Below are 21716 nucleotides of genomic sequence, written 5' to 3'. Positions count from 1 at the left end.
CACAGAGTTGTATCACTCGCTCACACGTGCTGTACAGGAGCCAAAAGAAACTCCAATCCAGTTTTTGATGCGAGCAATGGATTTGAGACAACAACTTGTTCTTGCTTCAGAGAGAGTTCAGTCTGGTTTAAAGTACAGTTCGGAGCTCATCCAAAATCAGTTTCTCCAGACAGTACTCACTAGCCTCCATGATGACGCCATCCGAGCTGATGTGAAGCTATACCTGCAAAATCCTAAAATCACAGATGAGGTTCTTCTGGAAAAAATGACTGCGGCATACAGTCTGGAAATGGAAAGAAAGAATAAGCTGTCAGCTGCATCAAGAGCAAAGATGATCAAAGTTGCAGCAGTAAGTGGGGAAGATCAAGAGGTGGAGAAAGAAAGCAGTATGCACACGTCAGACAGTAAGAACAAGCAAGGTGGAGCGGTCAAACGAGACACATTAATGGATAAAGTTGATCAAGGCAACAAGGCTATATGTGAGGCTCTGCAGAACCTCACCACTCACATTGCCAGCCTCCAGCAGACCGTTAAGCCTCAGCACATGAGAATGCCCGAACCACCTGACCGGAAATACCAATCACAGCCTAGGAGCACAAACATTAGACAGTGCCAGCAGTGTCAATCATCCAATACAGGAAACAAATGCGACCACTGTTACAAATGTGGCAGTACGGAACACTGGGCAGCAGGTTGTCGTAGGAAAAAGTGCTCAGCTAATTCAAGTAAGATCGAAATCATACTTAACCCTGAAGGGGAGAAGCACCAAACCGACCCATTCAGCCTCAAAGCACCCCTCACTGGTAAACAACAACAAATGGCGAAGCTGGTAGGCAAAAGATGCCAGGTCCGTGGCTTCTTAGGAGGTGTGGACACCACAATATTGTGGGACACCGGCTCACAAGTATCGATAGTGGGGACGAACTGGAGAAAGAAACACCTGCCTGATGCTGAAGTGAGGTCAGTGGAAGAGCTGCTCGAAGAGGGAACTTTAGAGCTCTCGGCTGCTAATGGGACCAGTATTCCATATGAAGGATGGATAGAGACTGAGTTCAGCCTGTCCAAAAATGCTGTGGCTGGGATGACCAACAGGCCCGTCCAAGTTCCGATCCTAGTCGCCAGTGGTGACATTGAATGCCCCATCATTGGTTTTAATGTGATAGAAGAATTAGCTTTGAGAAATGACACCAGCAAAGACTGTATCCCCCCAGGGCATATGCTGGACAGATTGTGCTCAGCATTCGAGGTGGGGCGCAAAACTGCAAGAGCTGTCCTGTCTGTCCTAAAGAAGCAAACACCTGACAGCCATCCCCACATAGCCCGAGTAGGAAGGCGACCTGTAACCATCCCAAAGCGTAACATGATGACAGTGCAATGTGGTTGGTTAAATAAGAGTGTGTTGAGTGGGTCACATGCAGTGCTGGAGCCGAGCTGTGAGAAACCATGGCCAGCAGGCCTAGTTGTTAGAGAACAGCTAATTCAGCTCCCCTCAGAAGGTAATGCTAAAGTTACAGTGACTGTGGAAAATATGACTGACCATGATATCACCCTCTGTGGTCGCACTACACTGGGGTGGCTGCACAATGTTGATGCCATCTACATGCCGCAGGTAAAATGTATGGAGGGTGAGCTTTCTAAAACATCAGACAGTGCTTCCTCACCCACAGCGCAGTCCAGTCAGACAACACAAACTGAGCCCTGGGACCCACCAGTGGATTTGAGCCATCTGACAAGTGACCAACAGCAGCAGGTAAAACAGATTAAACGGGTTTAATGAACTCATGGTTTTGAAGTGTGTAATCACATGATGTTTGGGTGTAAATGGTATTTTCCTTGTCCCACTGCGAAGATTCGGCAGGCCCACCAATACTTCGAGGGATAACCCACCCTTCAATACAAAAGGACTATGAACATTTAGTTTTGTATCATGACCATGAGAGACTTGTCCTGAGATATTAAGAGATGGTATAACCTCTCACCCAGTAATGTGTAATATGTGTGGAAATACTTGTTTGCTCGCTCATCTTCGGTTAAATGTTCTGTTTTTGGAAAATTGTCAAAGATTAGAAAGAAAATGTGTGGCAACATTTTTCTTTTGTGGGGGAGGGTGTTGCGCTCTAGAAGTAGTTATAGAACTTACATTTTTCTGAATCGTTGGGAAAATCTTTAAAGACTATTCTTATTTAATTGTGTTTTGTTTTTGGACACATTTCTAGTTAATGTTTGTAGTTTACTAGCTCCAGGAGGTCAGAGTTCAGATGAGAGATGTCATCAGTAAGCGCAGAAAGAAAGGAAAAAAACAGTGTCTGAGACGTGAGAAAGCGATGTTTTGCTGATGATGCGCTATGCTGCCTGTAAACTCCAAACTGAACTGAGGAGAATAAAGTTGCAAGAAAAAGGAGAATGGAGTCATGTCTCTCTGAGGGTGCAACAAAGGCATGTGTTTGGCTGCTTCACATAGTGGACGTTGGGTTGTTGTGTGGGGCACCAGTAGTCCATGTCTGTTGCTGTAACAGTAGTTCATGTTTAGAATAAAACATCCCAGCTCACTGATTTGATCGGGGCAATAGTGCCTAAAATGTTGCATCATTTTGCTGAGAGATCTTTTACTTTGTGGTAATCTTAGATGAGTAGTTTTATGGACAAAAATCACCAGGTCATTCAGTGTTCCCTTAGTGCTAATGTATAAGAGATGTTGGTGTACTATAACTGAAGTAATGTTGTTAAGTCCGTAAAGTCATATTTTATTGTCATGACTCTATTTTTATTTTTGTATGATACCTGATTTATATGGAATATGGCTGAAGTAAACTAAAGTCTAAAATACTTAGTCAGTCATTTGTTTAATAGTAATTTAAGATTATATAATTCACATATAAAACTATGAATTGTAATTTTAAATGGTTTAAAGGATGTAGAATATGGAGGACCACAAGAGCCACGCACATCAAAATAAAGAATTCTGTGCTTAAATAATGAATTGTAGAATAAAATCTGCATTTGTAAATTCATTTTTGAATTCTAATTTAATAAATTGAGTTTTAAAATGCTTTTTAAATCTTCATTTCAAAAAATATTTCCAATTGCACTTTAATAAACTTCATTTCAAAATCCATTTCCCTTTCCTTTTCGCTCAGGGATTAAAATTTGGATTAGCAGTTGGATTAACAACTTCATTTATAAAAATCCTGCTGCTATTCAAATTAGCCACACCGTGGGATGTAAGGAGCTCTCTGATTGGTTGGTCAGACACAGGCTGTCTGCCAGCGTGGATTTTTCTAGCTCATAGCTTCGCTCTGCTAAGAAGCGTGTGTGTGCTTGTACAAAGGCTGTTCAGCCTCGGGATGTACACTTGGCTCAACACAGATATGTGAAGAATGAAGGGACCCTCCAGTGAAATGGAGAGCGCAACCTCTGACTGAGTGAGGTCTTAAAGTAGTTAAATCACTGCTGATAGTCTGGTTGTTTATATTTTCACGTTTTTGTGTCTGTAGGGCTGTTTGATGACGATTTCGACTCCCCTGGGAGATGAGGACACACCCACATCTGTTCCATACTGCAGCCATGGATGGTGTTACAGCTCTGAGTCAGCTTTGGGCCATCAGACACACACACTGGAAAACCAGCACCTGGACTTCATGCAGGAGAGACGGCCTCAGTGATGATGGACTCTGCATCCTCTACTTTACCTCCTAATCTCTTTCTCCTTTAACACACAATTAAAATCACTCCAAAAGAGTGTAAACTTACTGAGGAAGTCTCTAACTTTTACACATTTGTACTTTTACTTGTTTTATGAGTTATATTTAAGAAGAGTAAAGTTATTCACATAATGTTGTTGTTCTTTTAAATTTATTTTTTTGTATTATGTACCACAGTCATACTGAACTTAACAGACCTGGTGAATGGGAATTTATTTTATTTATGTATATATATATATATACAGGGTGGGCCATTTATATGGATACACTGTAATAAAATGGGAATGGTTGGTGATATTAAAGTCCTGTTTGTGGCACATTAGTATATGTGAGGGGGCAAACTCCTCAAGATGGGTGGTGACCATGGTGGCCATTTAGAAGTCGGCCATCTTGGATACAACTTTTGTTTTTTCAATAGGAAGAGGGCCATGTGACACATCAAACTTATTGGTAATGTCACAAGAAAAACAATGGTGTGCTTGGTTTCAACGTAACTTTATTCTTTATTCTGGAACTTCAGCTACAACACACTGTGCAACAAACTGCTCACAAGCAGTTTGTGTCTGCTGATGTTTGTTGAGCTGAAACGCCGCATTTAGAGTTATCTGCCACAACATGTTACTCCTTTTACGAACACTCTTCTTCTGTATAGTACTATGACTGCAACTTACTGACATCTGCAGTCATTTTGGTGTTGTGCCAAAAAAAAGAAATGGCTCACTTTAATCCCTGATTATAATGCACGGGTTTCCCTCTTTCATCTCTTTTCATGTGACATGCTCTGGTGATTAATACACAAACAGGATTGGCTTTTATGTATTACATTTAGACTGAAATCAGTTTGCATATTTGAAGGCTGCCAATGACAAAATAAAACTCCCCTCAAATGTATTAAGCCTAAATTAATGAATCTGTTTTGAAAATGTAAGGAGTACAGATATTTGTTTAAAACTGTAGGGAGTAAAAGTAAAAGGTTGCCAGAAAAATAAATACCCAACTAAAGTACAGATACCTGTAAATTCTACTTAAGTGCTGTAGCAAAGTATTTGTACTTTGTTTCTTTCCCCCTCTGGTTAAAACTGTTGAAGTGTTTTCAAAAGATGGACCAGTGATTGTGCTCATGACTACTGAGGTGATATATATATATATATATATATATATATATGTATATATATATATATATATATATATATATATATATATATATAGGTGAAACTCCAACATCTAAATCTTGCGGAAATCCATTGCTCTTTATATATGTTCATAAACCACACCAACGCTTGAACCACTTTCTGAAATAGCAAATGATGAGATGTCGTCATTTGCCCATGTCAACACAAGCTCCAAAGCCTTGGCATGTATGTCCCAGTACTAATTGTCGCTCAGAATTTTTTGTTTAGTCTCATTTTGTAATTATATATTTTTTAATCTAGCAACATGTCAGGCACAGCTAGGTTTTCACCAAGGTTTTATTGGTCTTTCATGCTGTATGTAGTGAGACTACAGTAGTGACTGAGGCACACTCATAGGGAGAATGTTTAATTAGGTCCTAACCAAGAAGCAATAGATTTCTTCAGGCATCAGACATCTTAACCATGAGGGCAACAAGAACAGTGTCGCCCTCTGCTGGCCATCTTCAGGACTTACCTCAAAGCTGTAAAACACCATGCAGTGCGGGGTTACTTTCCACCACTTTCAACAAATACGTTGAACAATACATAAAGACAGTGGGAGGTGAATTTTGACCAGAAACTGTTTACTGTGCTTGATGTAAAGTTACATTTTAAATTATGATACAGCACACATGAGAGCGCGATGGTGAAGTGGAGACACCAGAGTGATGTTAAAACTGCGTAAATGCTGACCCCAGTCCACCACCGTGATAAAGTGAACCGTAATCTGTGGTGAAGTCGCTGCTGAACTTTAAGTAATCATTAGTCAGGCTGCAGCCTCCTTTTCTACCCGATCACATTTCTACAGCAGACTTCACCGCGACAATTGCTTTAAAGTCTATTTGTGCTGGTATTCATCTATGATTTTTAGGTAATTATGAGACAGCGTTTCAGATCATTTTACAGAGTAACATGAAAGTAACGTGACGAGTAGTGCGACAAATGTCTTTCTCCTGGATGTAATTCAGTACCGTACGGCATTACTTTTAAGAAAAGTCTTCTGTGTAATATGTGCAATAATCATGTACATAAATTGGTTGACGCCAACACTGATCATAAAAAGGGGGAAATATTTCCAACATGCACAAACATTTTACCACACAGCATTAGGGATGGGTATCGTTTAGGTTTTATCCGATACCAGTACCAAACCGGTACTTTTGAAACGGTGCCGGTGCTTAAACGGTGCTTGAACCGGTGCTCGAACCGGTGCTTAAAGAATGGAGAAGACAAAATTGGTCCAAAAACCTCTCATGTTCAGCTGTTTTTTTGTAAAAAGATAACAATGTTAGCCTTTTCTGAAGCTATAGGGCATATATAGTATCACTCTTGGCTGGAAGCAGTGCTTAAACAATGGAAAAAACATAAACTTTGTCCAAAAACCTCTCATGTTTAACTGTTTTCCACTTTTTCTTTGGTCATTTTAGCCTTTTTGGCCAGGGTGAAGGGAGTATCTGCCATCAAACAAGAAGACAGCCGCATGTAACTACGACGGTGTTTGCTCGTTCACCTTACATGCATTAATGTAATTGACTGATTGATTGATTATCCTTTATTCATCCCGAGGGAAATTGGGTTAAGGCTGCCAGCCGTGCCAGCGCTGTCTTACCCATCCGACCATACATACATTACACAAACATCACATGGGGAAGACAGGTCAGAGGGGTATAACATGGAAAAGCACAACATGAGGAAAGATAAGGAGAAAAAAATAACTCCCCCCAGACTGCGCTCTGACAGGGAGATCAGTTTGAGAACAGAAAAAAACACCTCTGCACATAGCACATGAAAAAACTCTTAATACACCAAAGAAACACATGACAAGCAACAGGGATGGGTAAAGGGTAAGAGACATCCAATCCAGGCCTGCAGCCTATGTGCTGGTCTCCATGATCCACCGTCAGCATTGGAAGGGAATAAACGTCGAAGGCGTTTGGAGGGGGAGGGGGGATGAGTGTATATCTGCATGTGTATATGTTTGTGTGCGTGTGTGTGTGTATGTCCAGAGTTCAGCTGAGACAGTGTCCTTCGCCCTGCCAGGCTAAGTAAACAGTCTTCCAGCCAACCCAGGTGGCCTTGCATAGAATGGGAAGAACAGTCTCAACACAGTCGTTATCAGGGTGTTGTTGTACAGCTCCAGCCTTGAGACCGCAGCTGGCGCCGAAGGGGTCTCCGCATGAAATGATGATGGTTTTTACTTTAGTGCGAACAACTCATAAGAATTTCAAAGCTGTTCTAACAGTCCAACACTGGTCTCTCAATCTCCCGTTGGAGAGCCGTGAGCTTTCTATGATGTTATCCAAACTTACGCTCCGTGATGTTGTCATTCTTGTGGTCAAAGAGCAGGTTCTGAGAACTCACGACCGCGGTGCGCTTCCCAAGATGTGATCATTTTGCGCCCAGAGGTGTTATTCCGAGCGAGCCCCTCCAGATGTAATCAGTTTGCACTCAGAGGTCTTGTTCTGAGTATTCACGGCAGCCGTAAGCTTCTCCAAGAGCTCATCCGTGCTCAGTGTTGGGAAGGTTACTTTTAAAATGTATTCCATTACAGATTACAGAATACATGCCCCAAAATGTATTCTGTAACGTATTCCGTTACGTTACTCAATGAGAGTAACGTATTCTGAATACTTTGGATCACTTAATATATTATCATGCTTTTTACAACTACGTGAATGTACTATTGCTGTGATTTATTACTGTTACTGAAGGTCTGCGGCTCCGAACCGTAGTAAAGGGACCTCTGACTAATACGGGTTCGTCGGGCTCGTAGCCTAAAAATAGCTTTACTTTGTTGTGTGGGTCAACTTTGCTTGCGAGAGACAGAGAGAGGCGTTGAAAGGCTGCTGCAACGGAACTTATTGTTTCGGAGGAAAACACGAACACAGCGTACAGTTGAGTCTTAATAGCATACTTACAACTGGGGTCGTCAGGCACTTTTCTTGGCTGCAGTGGTTATTATTATATTTACATGCTTCCAGCTCCCGTTTCTACTCGATGACTACTCGTACTTTTCCACCCGCCTTTTTCTCCCTCCTCGCGCTCACTGACACATAACGAGTACGGCCGTCCATTCTCCCTGCAGCACGGACTACACTGCCCATGATGCTACATTCTTTAGAGCCTTTAGAGCTTAGCACAACAACAACAACAAAAATTCGCTCTCTTACCCAGGAAACACGCAGAGAGAGAGAGCGTCGCCCTGTAACCATGGTAACCATAACGCTGCCGCCTGGACCAACAGAACGTAGCTGTCAAACAAAACCCAAACAGTCCTGACCCGCGACAATATGAAACAGGAAAGTACCGCCGTGTAATCCATTTATTTCAACAAAGTAACTGTATTCTGAATACCACCTTTTTAAACGGTAACTGTAACGGAATACAGTTACTCATATTTTGTATTTTAAATATGTAACGGCGGTACATGTATTCCGTTACTCCCCAACACTGTCCGTGCTGCACTCAATAACCCATTTCGAGAAACTCACGCCTCGTCCCATCGTTTCAATCCCAGCAGGCAGCCTTGTGGGGGTTTGAACAGCCGGCTCCGCTTCCTTAATTCTTTGATAAGCCAGGGCCAAGCCAGCTCCGATCAGCAAGAACCCTGTTATCATGGTTCCGAATAGGTAGATATCTTCAGCACTCAGGCTCACCCGAGCCCAGACTTCTCGTTGAAGGGGTGTCAACTGCATTCAGGGACCAGTTGATCAAATCCATAATTCCTCTTTTAGGTTTTAGAGAACAGACTGTGAGAGAGTGTTCCAGGGAAAAGTAATACAAAAAACACGAGACTAGACAAGGACACAAGAGGCTAAGCAGGGAAGCTAAGGGAGAGGAGGAGGAAAAAAAAAGTGCGACCGCCTTCGCCAAGAGCAAGAGAAGAAAGCGGTTAGCCTACTCAACGTAAATTACACACGAACAACAATAAGCTACTCACACAGAGAAGAACGGCTGCTGCTGCCATCATCATTCGTCATCATTTCCGCTACTCTGGCAAGGCTAGGGGCCAGGACTCTCCTCTTCGGGTTTTTGGGGGATGTTGCTAACTCCAGGTCCGATAACAGGCACCACACCCACAGTAGATGTTCACGGTGTGAGGTCTCGCAGCAAGCTATCAAATACGGTGCATTTCTTGGCTTTTAAAAAAACGCTATGCGTCGCCAGGTGTTTCATCGGATTTGAGGTGTTACCCTCTTTGCACAGTATCACAGTATCATCTTAAAGCACTTGTTGCAGGCAGCTGAGTTTGCATCTTTTGCTGTGAAGTACAGCCAGACGTTTGACCACTTTGCCTTGGGCATTTTTAATCTGTAGCTCTGCTCTAAAAGAACGTACGTACCTGGGCCCGCCTACTATCCTCTGAAACGTAAAACGATTGGCTAGAATCTAAAGTGTATCACATCTCAGGGAAAAAAAGCACCGAAATGTGCGCTGCTTTTCGGTCTGGTTACTACCGTTTATGTCAGAACCGGTGCCATCATGGCACCGGATACCGGTACCCATCCCTACACAGCATGTAATTAATTTTGCATGAACGTAATGTTTTTGATGTGCTGCTTAGAGATGGTGGTGCCAGTGAGCCAATGAGAATCAATAACGCAATCGATAAGGAAACTGATAAGTGATTCTGATAATGGAATCAGGATCTTTAAATTCTTATTAATTCCCGTCCCTGCATTTTGCACTACTACACTTGCTCCTTTTTGGTGGCATTATTTAAACACTAAAGTTGTCAGGGCTCTGTGTGCAGGCGGATGGAGAGGAGGATCCGAATGCGAGACTCGGACACTGAACACAACTCAAAACCTCAGCTTTATTGCTGGCATGAAAACAAAACATGAAGTGAACACTGAATACTCAGAACAGAAACACACAGACATAATCGGATGGTACAACGCGACACTGAGCACGGGAAAACACAGGGCTTATATACACAGGGTGGCAATCAGGGAATGGGCAACAGGAGGGAGACACAGCTGGGAGGGATTGGACTAACGAGACAGGAGGAGCAAAGCTGCACACACTAACATAAGACATAGACTTTCACAATAAAACAGGAAACAAGAAACCATTAAACAAAGACGCAGACACGACACTGAGAGACAGACTAGACACTGAAATAAACCTGCACTAAACATGAGAACACAAACCCTAAGAACTAATCCCTAAACAAGAATAACTGAAACATAGATTCATAATAGTAATAATCATCATCATCATCATCACCATCACCACAATAAGAAAAGAATCCAAAATGCGAAAACACACCAAAACATAACTCAAAATACTGGGTCAAACTGACCCAGAACCGTGACAGAAGTACCATGACTGCAATTTTACATGTACAATGAATCACAGGTCTTTAAAAAAACAGGAATGTGTTGAAGACGTCCTGTGGGGTGTCTTTACTTTCTTATTACTGAGCAAGTATCTCTATGCCATCACTGGAAGCACATGACAAATTAACTGATTATAATGCATGCATTAACCCGCTCATCAGATTTTCTTTGTGCATGCTGGAATGCCATTGTTCCAGCACACTTTAACCCCCAAATTTAATCCATCACCAAACCATAGAGACCTCTTCTGGTTAACACTTGAACTAGCACTGTTTGACATTAAGGCTGCTATAACATGAGACAGAGCTAGCTCGACATGATTGATGAATAAATATGTACATATAGGTAAAAGATTAATAACTACTGCTGGGCTAAGGACGGGATTTGGGATGGGCAAAGAGGGGGAGTATATGATCAAACATGTAGAGAGCTAGGTAATTTCAAGGCTGAGTAGCAGGGGAACTGTAGCTGAAATGAACAGAAATGAACACCTTAGCCGATAAAGAGTGAAATCCAGAGCACAGCAGTCAAACGGGTTTCAGGCCTGAACAGAGCTGGATACCATGCATTTCTTCACAAAGCAAGATCTGAAAAGATTTCCATCAAGTTGTTTCAGAATTGTTTATTTTCTAATAAAAATCAAACACCTAGCAACACCTTCCAAATCCACAGTTTGCCCAAAACTTTAAAATGAATTAGATAGTAAAACTGACGAAGGAATGTGTAGTAAATCACTATACTTAAGAAAGTGGACTGGAAAAAAAAACAAAAAAAAATCTTTGTGTCTGCTTACTGTTTCATTCATTATGTATTTGCGTATAATTTAATGTACAAGGAAGCACAATATTTAGTTAATTTTTCATGTGATTAGTTTAGAAAAATCAAATTAAATTCTTAAAGTTACCTGAAACTCAAGCTGCCCCTTAATATGTTGGAGAAAAATGTACAACATTCACCTCGGGGTTCTAAAATGTTAAGAAGTACAAGTATTTCAAGCTTGAGTTACATTCCACCTACAACAAACTCATGGAGCAACGCAACAAGAACACAAAGGAAGGTGACGTGAGTGAAGTGGATCAGATTTTCACTGCTGCCAAACACACTGCGATCTGTGCTGGGATATAAAGGGAAATTGTCATTGACCACGTCATTAAAAATGTTATAAGAAGGAGGTGGTGATGTTGGACAGGTGAAGTTTAAGTCGCTGTCAGTGCCCAGAGAGGAGAAAGTGACAAAACCCGGTGGTGTCCCAGTGACGGTGTCACTGATCCATTTCTGGTATTGGGACACCCGAGTGTAGATTGAAAGTCCGCCACAACCATAACTATAACTCTGAACTCCACTCTGGACCCAGAGTGATCCTGCCTTAATCATGAGGGGTTCCCCTTCATCTCCCTGTGAAAAGAAATGAATAAAAAAAATTGTAAAGACAGGTCAGTAACTTTCAGACGATGATCTGTCTCAGTAATATCTATCCTGTTGAAGCATTAGTCTAGTCAAGTTCAAACTAACCTATTATTTTCACTTTTGAATGGGGGGTATGAGAAAAGTGCTATCTGTTTTAGTTGACATCTGAGCTATAATTCTCTTACTGTGTTTAAGCTGTAACTGGCTTTCATTCACACATATACAGGAAACAAAATGAAAGGTAAAGTAATGCATAGTCCTCCAGGCAGTGTGAACCAGTCCTACAAGCTGTACTGAGACAGTGAGCAAGCTACTGAGAAATGTATTAAAGAATAATTTTAACAACAGGCTGCTTCTATTTAAGCCGACACTGAAACACCATATTTCTATGGCATGAAATGATGATCAGGATACTGTGTGTTCCTGTAAAACTTTTAGTAAGTTAGCAATAATTATACAATGTTGATCTCTGACACAAGAACAGAAAAAAATAGACCAAAGAGTAAATAAAAAATAAACCATTACATAACATGGACCCTTCCATCCAACTTTGGGTCCAGTGCAGGTAACATTCTCTGTAATCTGTGGGAGCCAGTAGTAGTAGTAGTAGTTTTCAAAGTGGCATCTGCACTCATTGTTTCCCAATATTGGTACATTAACTTCCTGCAGGATGTTGGAAAATCGATAACCTAATTGGAGAGAAAAACAGCTTTTTAAGAAATCAATCATCAGTATTGTTCAATAAATAAATAAATAAGTATTTTGTAACTTACTATCATCGTAACCAAAACCGGTGACCCAGCTGCTTGTCCCATTGTGGAAAGTGCTTTTTTCTGAGGCTAAGCAAATGGGCTGAATGTAGTCTGTGAAATTCACAGGAGCAGACAGCTTCAGGAGACAAATGTCATTCTCGTACGTCCAGTAGTAGAAGGAAAATGCAGGATGACAGATGGTTTCTTTCACTTTCTCAGTCACCTCATTTGGATTTAAGCCTGACTGGTTGTAGCGTCCCAGATGAACCACAGTGTTGTAACTTGAACTTGACACACAAAAAAATCATTTTCATAGATGATAAATCGAGTGGTAGTCTGTATTCAAGAACTAAAACATAAGTCTGGTTGTAAAGAAACATTAAAGTAATTGTAAGCAACAACCGTCATGCACTACACATGATGGTTACTATTAGCAATCATCAGCATCTTCACCAAAATTTTTAATTTTTGAAAATTCAACAGTGACTCACGTTGGTATGCACCGAGCAGCTGTCAAAACCCACTGGTTGGTGATTAGGGAACCCCCACACTGTTTATATCCATAAGCTCCATAAGTTACTACAAGGGCGTGCCATGGCCAACTTCCTCGTGTTGCATCTTGACCTCCTATGATTCGGCTGTTTGTAACAGATCGGCCACAGACTGACAGAAGAACAAAGATTTCAGTTAAACAATGAGTGCACTGATCAGCCGCTACATTAAAACCACTCAGAGGTGACAGATGACACTGACCATCTCTGGCAGGATAAGTCTAATCCAAAGATACGGACTTATCTAGCAACGTATACACTGACTACTTTTTAGCTTTCAATTTCCTTCAACTGAGACTTGTTTTTCAATGTTTTACATGTTATAACAATTAATCAAACCATTTGATGAAAATGATGACTGAACTGTATAGTTTCTCTAATTACAGTACAGCAGACAGTAATTAGAAAATAAACAAGTTCTTCTTGTAAGAAGAACGTTGTAAGTTCTTCTTACAAGAAGAACTTGCAAGACTGTTTTTTTACTTACTAGGCTGCTGTGACTGACAACCTGAAAGTTGAAAGAAAAACACAAATATGTTAAACAAACCAGTTTAGTGCAGCTGGTGGCTATCTGTGAGAAATATTCAGAAGTAGGAAGTAATTTCTTCCAACTGAAAAACAACATTTTTACCAAAACTTTGAAATATTATTTTAACAACCTATCAACTTTATTTTTTTTTAGCATTTTTAAATTCCTGTCTGTTGTTGATGATGTTGATACATTTGGCAGAAAACTTTTACCCAATGTAACTGATCAAATAATTCAGGGCTCACAAATTGTCTGACAGGCCACTCACTGATGTTGTAATCTAGCCTTGTTATATCAGTATGTAATGCTGGCTTTAGTAATGATCAGGAGATGATGGGTTTCCTGATTCACAGATCAGCCAATAATGTTATTTTGTCAAAACATTTCAGAGAACAAAGTGTTCTTTTGGTGACAGCTCGATACTATAAATTGTATATGTACTATAAAACTAGAAATTGTGTCTTACAAACACAGACACACACACACACACACACATATATATATATATATATATACATACATACATACATACATATATATGCCCACAGATACATAGTCAAAGACAACCAAACTTTCTTTCTCACCTGTCGATAACAGGATGGTCGCTACAGTGATACAGCACACAAACGTATGGACTGCCATTGTTACTGCACCTCTTTTACACTGTCTTACCCTGTAAGTAAGTAAAATCTATCCTTAGCACCACCCATGTAGCCATTCTTTACTCACTAGAGCCTTGCAACAGATACATGAACCAGCCTTACAAGAAACCTTCAGGCAGACTGTTTGTCTTGCTTGTGCTTGAGTGGAGTGAAGGAATGCATTTATAGTAATACTGTGGAAAAGGGGAAGTCAGACTTCTCACACAACTTCATAACAGATTGTAAGACTCAGCTATAATCTTTCATTATTATTATTGTTATTACTGTCATAATTATTATTAATATTGCTGTTTCATTTACAGTAGTATTGGCAAGTTTGAAGACAATGGATACATGTGGCCTAACAGGTAATGTTATAAAGTTTTTGTTTAAGGGTTATAAACCACCTTTTTTGTTTACTCTAAAGATATGAAAAAAATAATACTGCTGATTTTAAAAATGTTCCTTTTTTTCATGAAATCATGAGCAGAAATGTGGCATCTTATGATTTCATTGCCTGTTTTAAATATGCTTGTTCTGAATAAATTATGGTTCGTCAAATAGTTTGATGATGAGGTTGGGGTTTGTCTTTTGTATTAGTTAATGGTATGCTTTTCTGGTGAATGTCTTTAAAAAAAATAATTAAAAAAGAAGAACATTGATTATATAACATTCAGAATGATATATGAATCCATCTTACAGTTCACAGATTTCAGGGTTTCTACAGCCTGACGCATAATACTTTAGGTTATTTACTTTAACTAACTTACATATTTTTCCTAGTTTAGATTTTGCATACAGTTTATTTAAAAAAAAGTTTGCTCAGAAAAGAGAAGAAAAAAGGATGACAAGCTTTCTATCAATTACACACTAACAAAAACTCAACTTCCACCGTGTGCTGCCAACTACACTTCTGACGATAATGGGATGTGGAGATTGTTTTGAGGTTTTCAAAGGGTTTAAAGTGTGACAGGTGACATTACACACCTGCAGAATGGTGAGCCATTCTGCTCATGTGTACACTGTACACATGAGCAGAACCTCAAACCTCAAAGCACTCTTTTTAGGGTTAAATAAAGTATCATACTGGGCACCATAACCAGCACAAACTCTAAGCAACCAGCACTGTAGGGAGACAGGATGACCAAATCATCAGCTTGCATTAAATGATTTAGGTTTAGGTGAAGGTTACCCATCATACATCCAGTCTGACAACCATATACCAAATAGCTTGTGATGGTTAACTCTGTCAATGTCATGGTCCAGGGTTTTTAGTTTTCCTGTGTTTTTGTCATTTTGCATTATGATTTATGTATGAGTTCACTTTGTTCGTCTTAAGTGTATTCTATAGGTTCTAGTTACCCTGTTTCGAGTTTCCCTGTATAGTTCCTTGGTTATTTAGTAGTTTCCCCCTTGTATCTTTGCCCTCTGTGTCTCCCTCTGTGTCTGTGTTTACATTAGTGGAGTGAGTTCTTGTGCCTTGTGTACACCTTATGTTTGTTTTTGCGTACTACCAATCAAGCGAATAACATCTATAGCCGTCATGATCTCCTCAAGATCGGAGTAAGGTACTGTGAGAGCGTGACTAGCAAATTTGTCCGCTTGCATAAGATACTACTACTACTAATAATAATGGATTGGATTTATATAGCGCTTTTCAAGGCACCCAAAGTGCTTTACAATGCCACTATTCATTCACTCTCACATTCACATTCACTCTCACATTCACACTCTCACATTCACACACTAGCCTAAAGAGCGAGAAGACCTGGCTCCCCATGGATTGTTGTTCATCCAGGGTGGAGGTGCAAGCAGCGTCGAGACAGAAGGAGAAGGCTGCAGGGCCGGCGTGCTAGCCAGGCTACGGAGGCAGCCACTCATACCACCGGTCCCTACTATACTCATCGCAAATGCCAGATCGCTCACGAACAAGTCTGATGAATTGAGGCTGCAAATAGCAGTGAATAACTGCATCAAAGACTCTTGCATCCTTCTTATCACCGAACCCAGGCTACATCAATCCATTCCAGACTCTGTTATTGAGCTAGCAGGCTACACCACACAGCGCCATGACCAAACAGTGGACACCTGTAAGCGTAAAGGAGGGGGGCTCTGTATGTATGTGAACAACAGCTGGTGTACTAACACAGTGATCGTCACAGTTCACCGGACATAGAATATTTGACTGTCAAATGTAGGCCCATCTACCTACCTAGGGAGTCCACCGTTGTCATAATAACAGCTGTTTATAATCCTCCAGTTGCTAATGCTAACTCGGCGATCACACTTCCGCATACAAACATCAATAAAAAACAGAGCATACACCCCGATGCTGTATATATCATAGCAGGGGACTTTAATCATGCAGACGTAAAAACACCAATCTCCAAATGCCACTAGGAGTGACAAGATTCTGGACAAAGTTTATTCCAACATCAAAATGGGCTACAGGGCCAGACCTCTGCCACATCTGGGTCAGTCTGACCATTTGTCACTGTTTTTGACAGGACTAACTAGGATATCTTTGAACATCAGGACCTGGACATGTTCACAGACACTGTTCTCTGCTACACAAAGCACTGCATAGACACTGTTAACGTAGACAAATCTATCCAGGCTTATCCCAACCAAAAGCGCTGGATGACCTGGAAGGTCAAGCAGCTGCTGAAGGAGAGGAACATCGTTGCGGGATTACGCAGTGATTGGGGACCACTTTTCATTTCGTTTCACTTGTGACAATGACAATAAAGATATTCTGATTCTTGTTTCTCCTCCTTGTGTTTTATTCCATCGTGTATGTCTATGTTCCCCAGCTCATCATGTCCTCTCTCCTTCGTGCTCCTCCATGTTCTCTTTCTCCCTCCAGTCTACGTTTCTGTGTACTTCCTGTTTTAGTTTGATAGTGTCAGCTGTGTTCCCCCGTGTGTTCTCACTATAGTTATAAATACTAGATATTTTCCCAGTTTTATCTTTCACTACTGGCACTAAAAGTACTGGTAACATGGAATCAGGTGAAATATCATGAGTTAGAAGCTCTGTGAGAGTAACACATTGATTCTTCTACCAGTGTATGTCCCAAAAAACATTGGATGTAGGATAGACCTGCAGATCATGTTGGGTGTGTCAGCCAATTCTGGGCATTATTATTCTTATCTGAGGGCAGTATTGTGATGTGGTGGTTATCACTTTTGTGTCTCAGCAAGAAGTTTCTGGGTTTGAATCAGATCCTCCCTGCGTCTGCGTGGGTTCTCTCTGGGTACTCCGACTTCCTCCCATATTACAAAGACGTGCAGTTAGTGGGGTTACCTTAATTGGTAATCTTGAATTGGCTGTGGGTGTAAATAGTTGTTTGTCTCTGTGTTAGCCCTGCTGGTGACCTGACAGACTGGCGACCTGTCTAGGGTGCACCCAGTGCTCCTGCGACCCTCAAAGGAGAGAAATGATCTTTGATATTTTTAGCCCCCTGTAAATGTATTTTTTCTAGCTTTTCCCACATTAACCTTCTATATAATACATAATTAGATGGTGGATAGTAATTTGAAACCTGTTCAAAACAAATATGGACAAAAACCTATAGGATATAAACCTATAGAAAGTTTTGTTGCCTTAATTTTTTTTAAGAGCTGTATGAAGTGTGTTTTCCTACCATTGCTTCTACAGTTAGTTTTGATTCAATTATAAGAAACAGATGAATTTATTTCTATTTACAAACTCACAGAAGACATATTAAAACTGTCATTGCACAGCATCTTCTGACAGCTATACTGAAACACACTAAATGTATATGCATTGTAAGTGTGTATGCACTGCTATGAGATGTAAAATGTATTCAAAAGTATAGAACTGAAAAAGCACATTACAACATAGATTTCCCGGCGCAGTCTAAACAGGTCTAACAACATTACTTTTTACTATTGCCTTTGGCTTTGAAAGTGTTCATGTTTTTATGATGTTCACACAGATAACATAAAAATAGATGATAATCTTCTAGCAAGAAAAATCACACACTAACGGAAACTGTCAACTTCCTGCTAGCTACAATACTGACAATACCGGAATGGGCAGTTCTGCACAGGAGTAATGCTGGAAAGTTTTGACTCATTCATCCTTACAATATAAATAATAATATATTATTTGTAAGACACAATTATCCTATATCATTAAAAAGAAAGAAAAAGGGTCAACAACAAAAAGATCAAAAAACATACAAACATTTGTTACAGTGTTTATAAAAGATCTTATAAAGCCTTTTAGTTTAGTCTAATTTTGAATTCTAATTGTAGTCAGCTTGAACAAGTTAAATAGAACAAGAGCAGAGAAAATGAAGGAAAGAAATAGCTCTATTTTCTTTTCTTGACATTTGCCTTTAATTGGGAAAATAAGTACAGTCAGAGGTTAAAGTGGAATTCAGCAGGTTCAGGAAACCTATAATCAGTTGTAATGGCCCAGCTTCTTATCACCGAATCCAGGCTACATCAATCCATTCAAGACTTTGTTAATGAGCTAGCAGGCTACACCACACAGCGCCATGATCAAACAGTGGACACCGGTAAGCGTAAAGGAGGGGGGCTCTGTATGTATGTCAAAAACAGCTGGTGTACTAACACAGTGATCGTCACTGTTCACCGGACATAGAATATTTGACTGTCAAATGCAGGCCCATCTACCTATCTAGGGAGTCCACCGTTGTCATAATAACAGCTGTTTATTTTCCTCCAGATGCTAATGCTAACTCGGCGATCACACTTCCGCATACAAACATCAATAAAAAACAGAGCATACACCCTGATGCTGTACATATCATAGCAGGGGACTTTAATCATGCAGACTTAAAAACACCAATCTCCAAATGCCACTACGGGTGACAAGATTCTGGACAAAGTTTATTCCAACATCAAAATGGGCTATAGGGCCAGACCTCTGCCACATCTGGGTCAGTCTGACCATTTGTCACTGTTTCTAATACCATCTGGAGCGCAGAATGGACAAACTTTGGACAAACTGCCCAAAATGCGTTGACAGAGACATTTCAGGGATTTTGAGTCATTCTGGGCTCCAAATGGATTAATTGCATTAAAGTTTTTAATTGCATTAATCCTGATGACAGCGTTAACGTTGACAGTAGGGGTGCAACGATACTCGTATCGATATTGAACCGTTTGATACAGTGCTTTCGGTTCGGTACGCATGTGTATCGAACAATACAAAATTTTTAATTTATTTTATCAACTTTTCTTCTGACGATGCTGTCTGTGTTGAGAGCTCAGTGGATCTGCGTTCAACTACTCCGCCTAGGCTGTACTGTCGAGCGCAGATCCACTGAGCGCGGCGCAAGCTAGCAAGATAAAAGCTAAGCTCGTTGCAACATGGCAAATTGAACCTCCCCCACCCTCATTCAGATTTGGCCTTTGGAACTATTTTGGTCTTCATGTAAAGTATGACCCTGAAGGTAAGCGCGTCATGGACAAAAGTATGTCAGATGTGCCACGCATTGCTCAATTACATGGGTGGGATCTACTGCGTTAGCGTTTGCTCGTTAACGTGTTGACGCCGTCCAGCCCCACGCATGGGGCGATCCGCGGTAGCTCGTTAACGGAGATTTGCCGTGTTGTGGCATTAACGTCATTTCAGATTAACGCTGACAGCACTAGTGGGAACACAATGAATATGACTGCACATTTACTCTGACATCATCCTAGTGCAAAGACAAGTGGAAGCAGACAAAAACAACAAGCACGCATGCTACAAACTTTACCCGAGTCATTTAGACAGCCATTAGCACATGATTCTCCTCATGGGGACCTGATATGTTTAATATGCTGCTGAGAATATACCCCATATACCCGGCGAATGGGCAATAGAAAACCGATGGGTGCCCATGCAATCACCAAAATGCGCTGGCATTATGTCGGGGCAGCATGAATGGATGATAATCTTTTAGCAAGAAAAATCACACGCTAAGAAAAAACTGTTCTTATAATATCACTTTATTTTTTGAGACACAATTGTTCTATATCATTAAAAAGGAACATAAAAATGTATAAAAAATTAAAAGATCAAAAAATATACAAACACTTGTTCCAGTGTCTATAAAATAGGGATGGACTGATCCGATATACAGTATTGGTATCGGTCCGATCCTGGCCTAAATTACTGGATCAGATATCGGAAAGAAAAAAAAATTAATCCGATCCAATTAATATCACAAAATCACCTCATAAAAATTGCGACATGGTGTAACCCAGCTAGTGACCTTAGCTTGTCGGACCGGCTGTTGTGTGCAAGACTTGTTGGTGGTCTGGAGTTCACACTGAAAGCACTTGAAACCTCGCTAGGTGCCTCACTAGGTGCTGCCAAGACAGGTGTTGTGACAAAATTTGTTACGCCTGTGTTGCGAGCATTTGCTGGGCATGGAGTGCAGATCCATTTTACTCCGCCTCCATTACAGAAAATTAGATGTGGAAGTAGTCATGTTTATTTTTGTGAAAAAGTGAAAAATGAGTATCGTATTACCATTTACTAATGTGTAATGTATAAGTCTGATTGTATAATACAAAGGTCAGTAAATTAAGTCCTGATCTTTGAACTGTGTGCCAATACCATTCATGCTTAGTATTTGTTAATATTTCATATTCAAAAATTGCAGTTTCAAGAAATAAAGGAAAGAAATTTTCAAAATGCATACAAAAGGTTTCCCTCTTTAACCCTTTAAGACCTACCATAGAACCAAGGCCGCCAGAGCTTACTTTATATTTTTACATGCTGTAGGGCCATTTTTGGGAACATTTCAAGTTGCTATACATCAATACAACTGTTGTAGCCCAAATTTTAATAATATTTATGTATCAAATCCATAGTAACCACATAAATTGCAAAAAAGTGCAATAAACTACAGAAAAATTGAAAATCATTTTGGGTTTTTTAAATATATATTTCTAATTAGGGAAATTTAAGAGGTTTATCCCTCAAAACTTTAAATACAAAAAAGTTGCAAAAAATAGTTTACAACCACAGGAAATTTATTTTGAGTGTCTTCATAGTTTTATTTTTGAGATACACCAATTTTTATATACTGCAGAAAAAACGAAAAACAATCCTATAATGCAAATTTGCAAAGAAAACAGCATGTGCATCAAAATAAACTATTTAAAGCAGTGCAATTTGAGTTCTAAGCATCCCAGAAACTATTCAGAAAAGCATAAAGTCAAACATGACTTTTAAAAATACCAGTATAGGCTTTTAAGGCCTACAAGTAAAAAAAAATACATTTTCTGCAAAAATAACGTCACTTCCGGTTTCAGGCAGGTAATGGCGGACATGGATCGTTCATGCTGAGGTCTATTTCAATGTAGGAAGTAGGGATGCACCGATACCACTTTTTTGAAAACGAGTATGAGTACGAGTACTTGCATTTCAGTACTCGCCGATACCGATACCGAGTACTTAATAAAAACATGATTTAAATTTACAGGTAACAGCTTTAGTCATATAATTTAACAAAAAACAAACAAACAAGAGACTAGTTTGGAATTAAGAATATTTATTTAAAATGAAAAGCATGTTGTATGCAACATATTACAGAATAAATAATTATAAAAAAACAAAATTTAATTTTAAATTT

Source organism: Pelmatolapia mariae, linkage group LG3_W, assembly GCF_036321145.2.
Source record: "Pelmatolapia mariae isolate MD_Pm_ZW linkage group LG3_W, Pm_UMD_F_2, whole genome shotgun sequence".
Lineage (NCBI taxonomy): Eukaryota > Metazoa > Chordata > Actinopteri > Cichliformes > Cichlidae > Pelmatolapia > Pelmatolapia mariae.
Note: the sequence above shows the minus strand (reverse complement) of the source record.